The sequence below is a fragment of the Microcebus murinus genome, chromosome 32, assembly GCF_040939455.1.
Source record: "Microcebus murinus isolate Inina chromosome 32, M.murinus_Inina_mat1.0, whole genome shotgun sequence".
Classification (NCBI taxonomy): Eukaryota; Metazoa; Chordata; class Mammalia; order Primates; family Cheirogaleidae; genus Microcebus; species Microcebus murinus.
The window spans coordinates 3,243,521-3,256,585 of record NC_134135.1 but is presented as its reverse complement, the minus strand read 5'-3'; the positions used below and the strand labels follow the sequence as shown (position 1 = coordinate 3,256,585).

At 45.2% G+C, this 13,065-nt stretch overlaps 1 pseudogene; it reads right to left on the bottom strand.

Annotated features, from left to right (window-relative positions):
- Positions 1-11,645: 11,645 nt before the first annotated feature.
- LOC105874733 (small ribosomal subunit protein uS3 pseudogene) lies at positions 11,646-12,458 on the bottom strand (annotated as a pseudogene).
- Positions 12,459-13,065: the final 607 nt, after the last annotated feature.

Genomic DNA, 13,065 nt, shown 5'->3' with positions numbered 1-13,065 from the left:
TTCCCAGAGGTCTGTGTGGCCAGGCGGGGTGGGGGGCGCTGAGTTGCATGCTGGGACACGTAGGGACATGTAGGCGCCGGTTTCCCGGGAAACCGTCCGGGGGCCCTCCCCGCCCCCTGCGCCCCTGCCTGGGTCCCGCGGGGGTTGGGCCCTGGTGGGGAATGTTCGCTTCCCTGGAAGAAGCCGGAACCCAGGGTTGGGTGGGGACCGCGGTGAGGGAGCCGCCCTGCCGAGAGGGCGCGAAACAGCCGCAACCTGTGGCCTGGAGGTGGGGCGCGCATGCGTGCGTGTTTGTGCGCGCGTATATGATGTGCGTGTGACAGCGTATGTGCATGTGCTCGCGCACACGTGTGTATATGTGCGGGCAGGAACATGCACTCGCTAGTGTGTGCGCCCGCACGTCAGTGTGCATGTATGTGCGTGCGTGCGTATGGCCGGTTCTGTGCGCGAGCGCGCATCCATGCCGAGATGCCCGCGTGAGGGCGCACCGTATCTATGTCCGCGTGAGCGCGCATCCGTGCCGAGATGCTCACGTGAGCGCGCACCGGCCGCTTGGGAGGCCGAGGCCAGACCCTGCGACTGGGATGTGCGCGCATGCGCATTCGTGTCGGCCGGCAGACAGGGACAGAGCGCGTGTGACGCACTTGCGTGGGCGTGTGCGGGCTTGACGAGGCTGGCTCTGTCCTCGTAATTGTGACACAGGTGTGCGTGCGAGCGTCACTGGGGGCCTTGGGGACCGTGCCGCGGGAGCATCTGCATCGGTGACGCAGCTGCCGTCTGGCGCCAGTGCGTGCAGAGAGATGTACGTGCGTATGCGCTGCGGGGGTGACGGGCACAGGACGTGTGGCTGAGTGACGCATTTGCCAGAGGGAGTGGGGGGCGGACGCGGCGCGGCCCTCTCTCCATATCTGTGACGCAGGGTGTTCTAGAAGCTCGGGCGGCGGAGCCCGGGCGGTGAGCATCTGTGGGGCGGGGAGCGGCCGGCGGCGCCTCCGGACCCCGCGCCGTGAGGTACGTTTTCGCGGGCTTGGGGCGGCACGGCCGGGATGTGTCTCCGTCGCGGGCGCACGTATGTCTTTTCACATACGTGCGGTTGGCAGGGCAGGCGTGTGTTCGTGGCATTGTGTGTTTTCGCGAGGCCGTGAGGGGCGCAGGTTTGTGCTTGGGTGACCGAGCGACTAGGCGGACGGGCTTTTGTGTGAGCTCGGCTGTCTGCGGAGCTACAACCTGTGGCTCGAAAGTCTCTGCCGGTTTCTGTCCTCGCCTCGCGACCGCGCGGTACCTGCCTGAGACGAGTGGCTGCAAAGGGACGTGAGAGCCTGAATCCGGTGGTGAAAACGGTCAACAAGAAAGATACAGACATAGTCACCAGGGGACACTGTTACAGCCATGGAGCCACCTGCGTGACAGGAGGAAGTGGCCTCGGGTGGAATCCCTTTTGTAGGGAGAGAGGCCCCTGCGATGGGGGAGGTGGGAAGAAGGGGCAGCTACGCCTGTCGCAACCTCAGTTTCAGAGCTTAGTCTTCAGGAATCTCTCAGAGATTCGGGTCTTGTGGCCCTCTGACTTCTGATCTGGTTTAGATATGGCCTGGGGGCCAGTGTGGCTTAGAAGATATTCTAAGACTGCCTGTACTCCAGAAAGGCCCTATTGCATCATTTTTTATCTTCCTCTTTCCCTTAGGTCTGCATTCTTCAGAATAGGCACCTCTGCAGGGGAAGAATTGCTATACATCTTAAAATAGAGATACAGGTGAGGTTCCTTTTTTGTGTGTGTGATTTGTGTATAGGACTTAACCCAGACTCATGATGTAAATTACCAGGATTTCATTCCTATCTCTGCTTCTCGCTAGCTAATTGCACTCCCTGAAGAAGGGATTCAGATGTGAATGAAATGCATTACTAAATGTAAAACTCTTATAGAACAGTGCCCTGTAGCATAAGTGCTCAGTAAATGTTAGCTGTGGTTGTTAATGTCGCAAATCTGGATGCGTATACAGGAACAGCATACACATAAAGGTAGTTGTGATGGATATTTGCAAATTCACAAAATGAAGCCGAGCCTCATAGGTCTACAACAGGAATATTTAACCCGAGGTCCTTTCTTTAACTCCAATTGTTATTTTCCAGGGGGAAAATGTACAGCACTTAATGTATATGTTTCTCAAGATGTCTTTTTTTCCTGAGGAGATACTTTATAATTACATGGCATTAAGAATGGTGTACACCATCTGGGGGATGGTCAAGCTGGAAACTCAGACTTGGGGGGGGGGAGAAGGGCATTTATTGAAACCTTAAAATCTGTACCCCCATAATATGCCGAAATAAAAAATAAATAAATAAATTGTATTAAAAAAAAAAAGAATGGTGTACATACCCCAAAGACTTTAAAACCCATTGGTCTAGTCTAGAATCAAAGACTGTTACCTTGATCACAGTTAATGTTCAGGATTGGGGAAATCTTTAAGTAATCATACCACATTCATTTTATGGAATAACATGCAGGTACAAAGAAGTGTGTTTAGAGATAGTCATACAAAATAAAAGCACATGTGATATAATATTAGGCACTAATAGTTATTAACATGTGTACAAAGTCCTTTAATTACCTAGAAATCTCATATAAGATGACACTTTGTAAATATTGTATCCAACATGACAATTTCATTGATTATTCAATGAAAGAAGGGAGGCGTGTGGCCATGTTTATTGAGCACATTCTCTTTACGAGACTCTTCTGTCTATATGGCACATACTCATTAATTTATTCTAGTCTTAGTGCTGCTATAACGAAATACCATCAACTGGGTGGCTGAAAGAACAAACATTTATTTCTCATAGTTCAAGATCAGGGTGCTAGCATGGTCAGGTTATGGTGAGGACCCTCTTCCATGTTACACACAGCCACATTCGTGGCTGTCTTCACATGGTGGAAAGGGAGCTCAGAGTTCTCTGGGATCCTTTTTATAAAGCATTAATCCCATTCACAAGGACTCTGCCCTCTGATCTAATCACTTTTCAAAAACCCTGTTCCTAATACTATCACATTGGGGGATAGCATTTCAAAATAGGAATTGGGTGGGAAACAAAACATTCATTTCACTGGGAATCTGCAGAGGTACTTTAGCTACATTATTGTGTTTAGGGTTGGATTTTGTTACTGAGACAGGGTGAAAGGAGGTTTCAGCAGGGGAAGGTTATACCTATTTCAGACACTGTTTTTTCACTATTAGGCCTTGTATCAGTTTCCTTTTGATGCTGTAATAAATCACCACAGATTTATTGGCATAGTCCTAGAAGTCATAAACCTGAAGTGGGTTTCACTGGGCTAAAAACCAAGGTGCTAGTAGGGCTCTAGAAGGTGTTCCTGGCCGGGAGTGATGGCTCACGCCTGTAATCCTAACACTCTGGGAGGCCAAGGCAGGCAGATCGCTCAAGGTAAGGAGTTTGAAACCAAACTCCTGAGCAAAAGTGAGACCCTGTCTCTACTAAAAATAGAAAGAAATTAATTGGCCAACTAAAAATATATAGAAAAACTTAGCCCGGGCATGGTGGCACATGCCTGTAGTCCCAGCTACTTGGGAGGCTGAGGCAAAAGGATTGCTTGAGCCCAGGAGTTTGAGGTTGCTGTGAGCTAGGCTGACGCCACAGCACTCTAGCCCAGGCAACAGAGTGAGACTCTGTCTCAGAAAAAGAAGAAGAAGGTGTTCTTGCTTAGAGATTCTCAGAAACATCCTATTTCCTTGCCTTTCCCAGTTTATAGGCACCTTGGCTCATAACCCCTTCTTCCATCATCAAGCCAACAAAGACAAGTCCTTTTTCTTTCACATCACATCCCTCTAATTCTGAAGACAGAACACATTGTCTTCAAATCTTTCTCTTCTCCTGAGCCTCTTCTAATTTTAAGGACCCTGGTGATTACATTGGGCCCAATGGGATAATTCAGGATAATCTTCCCTATCTTAAAGTTAGCTGATTAGCAATTTTGAGTCCATCTGCAACCTTAATTCCCCTTTGCCATATAAGGTCCCATATTCACGGGTGCGAGAATTACCATATGGCCATATTTGAGAGGCAATGATTTTGGCTACCACAGGCCTAGCCATTCAGAGTTTCCTAAATGACGACCATATACCTCCTCCCCCATAACTATGGTCCTTTTTGTTTGTTAATTATTTAATTTTGGACTCTCTTGTTCTTATAATAGAATTAATTTAGCCCTGTGTGAGGGTGGGAATCAGTCCCTAAAGAGCTCGTAGAGAAGAATCTCTAAATTACCCATAATTATACCATCCAGAGATAATTACTGTTAACATTTGGTATGTATGTTTCCAGTCTTCCTCTTTGCCTCTAAGCATGTGTATGTTTTGTTTCTGGAGCATTGAGTCTTGCAAATTATCATGTGAAAAAACCAAAGATTCTCCAAATCTTAGTTTATTCAAGGAATCCAACCTAGCCACGGGTCACATTGTATCTGTGTGCATGTTGGGAGGGGAAGGGCATGCCAGTGATCTTTGTCTTGCTTTGAAATATCTCTCAAATATTTCTACCTTACAGGATTAAAGGTACCACGATTGAATCTAATCCATGGCAACCAATTATCAAGAAAGACAGCCTTGGCTGGGCATGGTGGCTCACGCCTGTAATCCTAGCACTCTGGGAGGCCAAGGCGGGAGGATCCTTTGAGCTCAGGAGTTCAAGACCAGCCTGAGCAAGAGCGAGACCCTGTCACTACTAAAAAAATAGAAAGAAATTAGCTGGACAACTAAAAATATATAGAAAAAAATTAGCCAGGCATGGTGGCTCATGCCTGTAGTCCCAGCTACCCAGGAGGCTGAGGCAGTAGGATTGCTTTAGCCCAGGAATCTGAGGTTGCTGTGAGCTAGGCTGATGCCACGGCACTCCAGCCCGGGCAACAGAGTGAGACTCTGTCTCAGAAAAAAAACAAGACAGCATTTTAGAATTAGAGATACTAGGATTTTAACGTTTGTTTCACAGGACATGGCAGTAATCACTGATGAACACTACAGTAATCACTGGGTGCCTTACAAGTATGGACTTTCCAAATAACATTAGCAAGGTTATATATAAAAGTAACATATGGGCCGGGCGCGGTGGCTCACGCCTGTAATCCTAGCACTCTGGGAGGCCGAGGCGGTCGGATTACTCGAGGTCAGGAGTTCAAAACCAGCCTGAGCAAGAGCGAGACCCCATCTCTACGATAAATAGAAAGAAATTAATTGGCCAACTAATATATATATATATATATAAATTAGCCGGGTATGGTGGCACATGCCTATAGTCCCAGCTACTCGGAAGGCTGAGGCATAAGGATTGCTTGAGCCCAGGAGTTTGAGGTTGCTGTGAGCTCTGACGCCACGGCACTCACTCTAGCCTGGGCAACAAGCGAGACTGTCTCAAAAAAAAAAAAAAAGTAACATATGGACTATATAAACAACATTTCCAAGATATAAGAAAAAGAATAAGATGGCAGTAGTTTAAAATGTTCACAAATATCTCCCATTTCACGTAGAACATATGACTCAGCCTCTTGCTAATGTTCTCAAATTGGCATTTTCTCCGGTTAGATTCGTTAAGTTAGATTTCTTATGCAGAATCATGTCTCTCTTTCCCTAGTTGCTGGTAGAGAGGGAACATTTCCTCCTTATGTGTCTTAGCATCTTTTTTGCTAATGTGGTTAAACAAATTTAATTCTTTATATCAGGGTCTGAGAATTTTTTTGGTTAATATTGATTATACAGACAACAGGTTCAAGAAGCACATATGTTAATGAATAGATAAATAACAAAATAAAAAATTAGACTGAGTGCAGTAGCTCATGCCTATAAATCCCAGCACTTTGGGAGAATTGTTTAAGCACATGAGGTCTAGACCAGCCAGAGCAACCTAGTGAGATCCCCATCTCCATAAAAAATAAAAATAAAATTAGCCGAGTGTGGTGGCTAGCTCCTGTAGTCATAGCTACTCTGGAGGCTGAGGTAGGAGAATCACTTGGACCCAGGAGATCAAGGTTGCAGTGAGCTTGATTATGCCACTGCACTCCAGCCTGGATGACAGAGTGAGACCCTGTGTCAGGAAAAAAGAGAAAATTAGAAGCTGGCCACATTGGCTCATTTCTGTAATCCCAGCTACTTGGAAAGCTGAATCAGGAGAATCACTTGAGCCCTGGAGTTCCAGATTAGCCTGTGCAACATTGCAAGACCCTATCTCTAAAAGCATAATAATAGTTTTAAAAAGAAGCACATGTTTTACCACAAGAAAAAAAAAAGCAATTGACAGACTTGAGTTTATCTTCAATAATAATAAGTAGCTTATATTAAACAATTGTTACATATTATTTCATGTTTTGCATAGATTCTCTTACTTGCTAGTTGAAACAGTTGTACTTTATAGTACTTTTATTCTGTTTCTACCAGTGAGAACACAGATACTGTGAGGTTAGTAACTGAGAGAGTCCAGAGTTACACCTTGAAAGTCAGACCACAGAATAATCTGTGTTCTTAATTTTACCAGAATGTCTCTGCTCAGATTATATATACCTTTTTAATCTACCCTCTCCATTGGTTATTCTGCATAAATTTTTTCTCAATAAAAATCAGGTGTGGTAGCTCATGCCTATAATATGAGTTCTTTGGGAGAAGGAGATGGGGGGATCACTTGAGACCAGGAGGCTGAGGTTGCAGTGAGCTATGATGATGCTACTGCACACCTGCCTGGACAACAGAGTGAGACCCTGTCTCAAAGAAAATAAAAATAAAATAAGTGTCATGGCTGAATGTGGTGGCTCATGCCTGTAGTGCTAGCATTCTGGAAGGCCAAGGCAGAAGGATCACTTGAAGCCAGGAGTTGGAGACCAGCCTGAGCAAGAGCAAAACCCTGTTGCTACAAAAAATAGAAAAATTAGCCAGGCTTGGTGGCACGTGCCTGTAGTCCCAGCTACTCAGGAGGCTGAAGCAGGAGAAGCACTTGAGCCCAGGAGTGTGAAATTGCAGTGAGTTATGATGACACCAGTGCACTCTAGCCTTGGAGACAGAGCAAAGACCCTGTCTCAAAAAAAAAAAAAAAAAGAATCAGTATCACTGTTGGCATTCCATACCATTATATAGCAGACCATAATGTATTTAACTGTCCTCAACTGTGTGATATATTTGTTCCATTTTTTCATTCTTAAACATTATTCTCAGGAAATTGTGGATAAGATCTGTTATTGCAATCTATGTCCATGTCCTGGTTGTGATATTGTATAATTTTTAAGTATCTGCACTGTGCCAGACCCTATGATATTAGTACTTAGAATGAATGACTAAGGGATATAGCTGCCACCTGTACATTGTTTATAATCCAACAAGGAAGCGAAACTGAATCGAAGAAGCTCAATGCAGCCTGTAAGCAAGGCCTATGGAGAATCCCAGCTGCCTTGCCCGAGAAGTGCTAGGAAAGGGGCATCATCCTGGGGATAGCCACGTCTTGACTAGATCACCCCTGATCCAGAGGCCACATGAGGTCTGAGTTGGGATGATGCAGCCTCTCCTCACACAGGAAGGGCTGTCTCCAGGGAGCAGAATGTGCTCAACGTGACACTGTCCACTCTGACAGCCCTTTCAGGTCCATTCTCAGGCCCCCACCAGGAGAATGTTCTGGACTCCATTTCCCAGAGGTCTCCAAGGCCTAGCCCCACAAGGGGGTGCTGAATTGTATGCTGGGACATGCGGGGACTTTCAGGCTCTACTTTCCTAGGACACCATCCGGGGTCCTCCTCAACCCTTGCACCCTGTCTGGACATCCCAGTGGTGGCTGGGCCTGAAGGGGGGGGGGGTGTTTGTTCGCTTCTAGTAACGAACCCAGAATCCAGGAATGTGGTGGGGATGGCAATGAGGGAGCCACCCCCTTGAAATAGAGCCTTGACCTGTGGCTTCCAGACGTGGGAGGATTTGTGTATGTTTGTGTGTCAGTGAGTCTGTGCATAAGAGGGACTGCATGACAGGGATGAGCCCTATCCCCTGGTCTGTGACACACTTGTGTGTTAGTATGTGTGTGGGGTGATGCTTCCAGGCTTTGTCACATTAACTGTGACACCTGTGTGTGAATGTCCTTGGGGTGATGGGGGTGGTTCTGGCTGAAGGGGTCTATACCAATGACACAGCTGGGTATATCTCTCTGACTCTTTGCAGGGTGAGATAGGTATGTGTGGGCTCTGTGGAGTGACACAGAGACAGGGCATTCAATTATGCAATGCACTTGCTTAGGAATGTGGGGGGAACAAGTGAGAGGGGCAGTGTTTGTCTTTAGAGCTGTAACACAAGTGTTTTCAAGTGTCTTTGCTGGCAAAGGGGCTGATCGTTTTAGGTGTGACACTGCTCTGTTGCTCTGTGAGGTGCATGCCTACAGGATGGATGGAGGTGGCACAACCAGGATGTATCTTTGCACTTCTGTCAGATTGACAGGGATGGGCAGGGACTCTCTGGCCTGCCAGTCAGTAGGTGTGACAAGGCCTGGGATTGGGAGTCAGTGAATGGTTTAGGGTGGTGTTTGGATGATTAGGGGGCATGGCTACTGAGTGGGCGTGGCTATGTACGACACTGTAATCTGTATCTCCAGTGTCCCTTCTGCTTCCTCTGCTTTCATCTTCCAACCATGTGGTACCTGCATGGGAGCAGTGGCCCCAGTGGGATGTGAGAGCCAGGACCTTGTCATGAATGTCGTCAACAAAAAGGGCACAGACATAGCCATGAGATAACTTTAGAGCGGGAAGCGTCTTCCATGCAGACTCCTGTATGACAGGAGCAGAAAGCGTCATGAATGAGATTCCTATTTGGGAGGGGAGAAGTACCTAGCTAGGTACATGAGGGGAGTGGGCATCTCCATGTTTTAGAACCCCAGGTAAAATACAGCTTAGTCCCAAATATCTCTAAAATTCTTGAATGCCAGTGCCCTCTTACTTCTCACTGGTTTTAGCTGTGGCCTGAGGGCAGGTGTGCCCTGGAAGGTATTTTCTAATGTGGTCTGTACTCCAGGAAGACTCTGGTGCTCATTCTTACCCTCTTCTTCTAGGCCACCTGTCCTTCAGAAAAAGCATCCTGAGGAGGAATAAGAATTGTTACATATCTTAAAATCAGCTTTATTAAATGTTCATTAAATTTGTGTTTATATAGTTTAGGACTAATTGCTTTTCATGGCCCTAAATGTCCTCCCTGTTAGCAATTTATCCAAGTAATTCCTACCAGAGAGGTGTGACAAGTGTATCTTGTATGTACTCCTATTGACCAACCCTCTCTATTGAGTATTCACATACCCCCTTGTCAAATTGTTCAAGTCCCCCTTATCAAATTGCTGTGGTGTTCTAAGAATCTGATGGTATAGAAAAATACCTTATAGTGGTTTGAACTTTATTTTACAGTGTGGCTTCATAAGGAGGTGTTTGGTTTCCATGTAGACTCAAATACCAGATAACTTTGGTCTTTTCCCTGGGACAGGTTTTCAAAACACAGCAAAAGGGGAGAAGGTTTGATTGTTTAGTCAGTACATGACAAAAATGTCACCCTTATGAGGCTTTTTTTATTATTATTTTATTTTTTCTAGAAACCAGGTCTTAGGATATTGCCCAGGCTGGTCTCAAACTCCTGGCCTCAAGTGATCCTCCCACCTCTGCCTCCCAAAACACTGGGATTACAGGGATGAGCTACTGAGCCCAGCCTGTGAGGCTTTTAAAAGTGGAGTTTCACCAAATTTCTGTGTCATCAAAGACAAGAATGTTTTTCAATTAATCAGTAAATCAAAATTTGTTCCATTATCCAGGACTTCTTTGAACTGACAGCTTGTTTTTTCTCAGTTGCTGCTTTGCGTCAACTGTGATAAACCATATGGTTTGATGTTTAGTATGAGTTCTGGATCTAGGGCAGGGGTTGGCAGACGTGTTCTATAAAAACTTAGGTAGCAAATATTTTATGTTTTGTGGGTCACACATATGGTTGCATATAATTTCGTCTCCTTTTTATTTGTCTTTTTGGATTATTGTAAGGTTTTTCCTTTGACCTTAATTTTTTATTTTTATTTAATTAATAGTGACAATCTGTATATATTTATGGTGTACAACTGAGGTGAAATGATTAAATCAAGCTGATTAACATAAATCTCACCTCACTAATAATTATATATATAATGAGAACATTTAAATCTACTCAGTTGGGATTTTTAAAGTTTACTATACAATATTATTCATTCTGTTTGGTCGCTATACTGTACAACAGATCTCCAGAACTTTTTTCTCTTCTCTAGCTGAAGCTTTGTCCCTTTTTATCTCCTCATTCCCCATCCTGCCTTCCAGTCCCTGGTAACCACCTCTCTGTGTCTATGAATTCAACTTTTTTATACTCCACAAATAAGTTAGCTCACGCAGGTGTCTGACATATGTCACTTAATAGTGTCCTCCATGTTCATCCATGTTGTCTCAAAAACTCTATTTCTAAAACAAAAAAAAGGAAAAAAAACAAGAAAATATTTTTTTTCCAGATGTTTGTTTTACATTTTCTTTTTTTTTTTTTTGAGACAGAGTCTCACTTTGTTGCCCAGGCTAGAGTGAGTGCCGTGGCGTCAGCCTGGCTCGCAGCAACCTCAAACTCCTGGGCTCAAGCGATCCTGCTGCCTCAGCCTCCCAAGTAGCTGGGACTACAGGCATGCGCCACTATGCCCGGCTAATTTTTTTTTCTATATATATTAGTTGGCCAATTAATTTTCTTTATATTTATAGTAGAGACGGGGTCTCACTCTTGCTCAGGCTGGTTTCGAACTCCTGACCATGAGCAATCCGCCCGCCTCGGCCTCCCAGAGTGCTAGGATTACAGGCGTGAGCCACTGCGCCCGGCCTGTTTTACATTTTCATAACATTTCCTTTAACATTTAATGGAAACTAATACAATAAATTTTTACTGTGTCTTACATAAGACAGCCACCACAGAAATTTACACAGGTTAGAAGCAAGATGGGTAATTAAGAAGGGCCCAGTCCTGTGGGCTATTTTCTCAGAGGATAAAAGTCAGAGTTTACTGGGGAAAGGGTTGGATAAACAGACATTAGGGCCATCAATATCTCAAGGGCACCACTAGAGCCAGCTCCCACCTCACCACCTGTATGGATTCCTATCCATGACTTAGGAAATCCCATTACAAAGATGTCTCTTTCTCCGTAGGCATAGTCCCAAATACTCAGTCCCAGAAGCTTTGACAAGAATTACCACTTTCTTTGTGGCTCAAAGTGGGAAAAAAACCCACAACTTTTGAAAATTATTGGTCCATTCTCTCAAAATTTGGTTTTATGTTTAACTATAGCATTCAATCCAGAAGAAAAACAAGGTAGTCCGAGTTGCCCCTATTTAGTGAGAAATGATCAGAGAAATACTTGTTTGCAGAATGAGAAATTTAAATTCACCAAAGTCAAATGGATCCCCAAACATACTATCAACTGATAGAAGGGGGTTCTGGCTTCTCATTTGCAGTAGCCAATCCACTTTGAGGCAGTGGTGCAGAGGCTTTCTCAGAATTTCGAGATCCCTGGAATCTGTACCCATCTCCAGCCATCTGCATCTGGCTGACATCCACAGTCTGAATCCTGGGTATACACTATAGTCAGCCCGCCTTGTGTCTTTGTACAAGACTTTATTAAATGTCTTTACAGAGGAACATCCAGACTCCAGATACAGCTGCCAAGGAGACCCTGTTATGCCATGGGGACTGGCTGGGGCATGGCAGGCGGCTCTGGCTTCCTACCCTTCTGTTCTGAGATGGGAGTGGTAGGCAGTATCTCGTCTTTGGGTTCCACGATGCTCACGTGGTCAGGCAAAGGTTTCTCAGGGCCAGTCTTACCAGTAGGGTCCCAGGGTAGCATGATCTTCACCTTGATGCCCAGCACACCCTGTCTGAGCAGCACATGGCGCATGGCAGTGTCAATGTAATAGTTAACAGGGTCCCCACTGTGAATCATCAGGCCATCCACAAACTTCATGGACTTAGCCCTCTGTCCTCGGAGTTTCCCAGACACCACGACCTCACAGCCCTGGGCTGCACTCTCCATGATGAACCGCAGCACACCATAGCAAGCTCTCTGCACAGCAAGCCCTCCAAGGAATTTGTAACACAGAGATTCTGCCTGAGCAGTGGCACACAGACCTCTCGTGGCTACCCTTTCAGCATAAAGCTCTTCCTCTGGGAAGCCAAATCTCTTCTGAACTACTGTGGTCAATTCCCAAATGTGCTGGCTCTTCTCACCAAGAACATTCTGTGCTCTGGTGACGAAGATAATGATTTCTGTCCTGGTTGGTGTAACTCGGACCTCAACTTCAGAGTAGCCACCATCTTCAGCCAGCTCCCGATAAGAAACTCATTCAGTCCAGCTTTGAAGATGCCATCAGCGACAGACTTCCTCTTTTTGGAGATCTGTACCACCATCTTGCCACCACGCACTGCCAAAAAGAAAGGGGGATTGCATTGAATCTGTAGATCACTTTGGATAGTATACACATTTTAACAATGTTGATTCTGCCCATCCATGAGCATGGTATGGTTTACTATCTGTTTACATTCCCTGCTATTTCTTTCCTCAGCATTTCATACTTCTCCCTATAGAAGTCTTTCACCTCCTTTGTGAAATATATTCCTAGGTATTTTATTTTCTTTGTTGCTATTGTGTAAGGCATTGAGTCTTTGATTTGGTTCTCAGTTTGACTGTTGGTGTATATGAGTGCTACTGATTTGTGTACATTGATTTTGTAACCTGACACTTTGCTGAATTTATCAATTCCAGTAGTCTCATGGCAGGATCTTTGGGGTTTTCTAGATATAAGATCATATCATCAGCAAAGAGCAACAGTTTGACCTCTTCTGCCCCATTTGGATGCCTTTCATTTCCTTTTCTTGTCTGATTGCTCTGGCTAGGATTTCCAGCACTATGTTTAATAGAAGTGATGATTGAGGGCAACCTTGTCTGGTACAAGTTCTAAGCAGGAATGCTTTCATTTTTTTTCCCCATTCAGTATGATGTTGGCTCTGGGTTTGT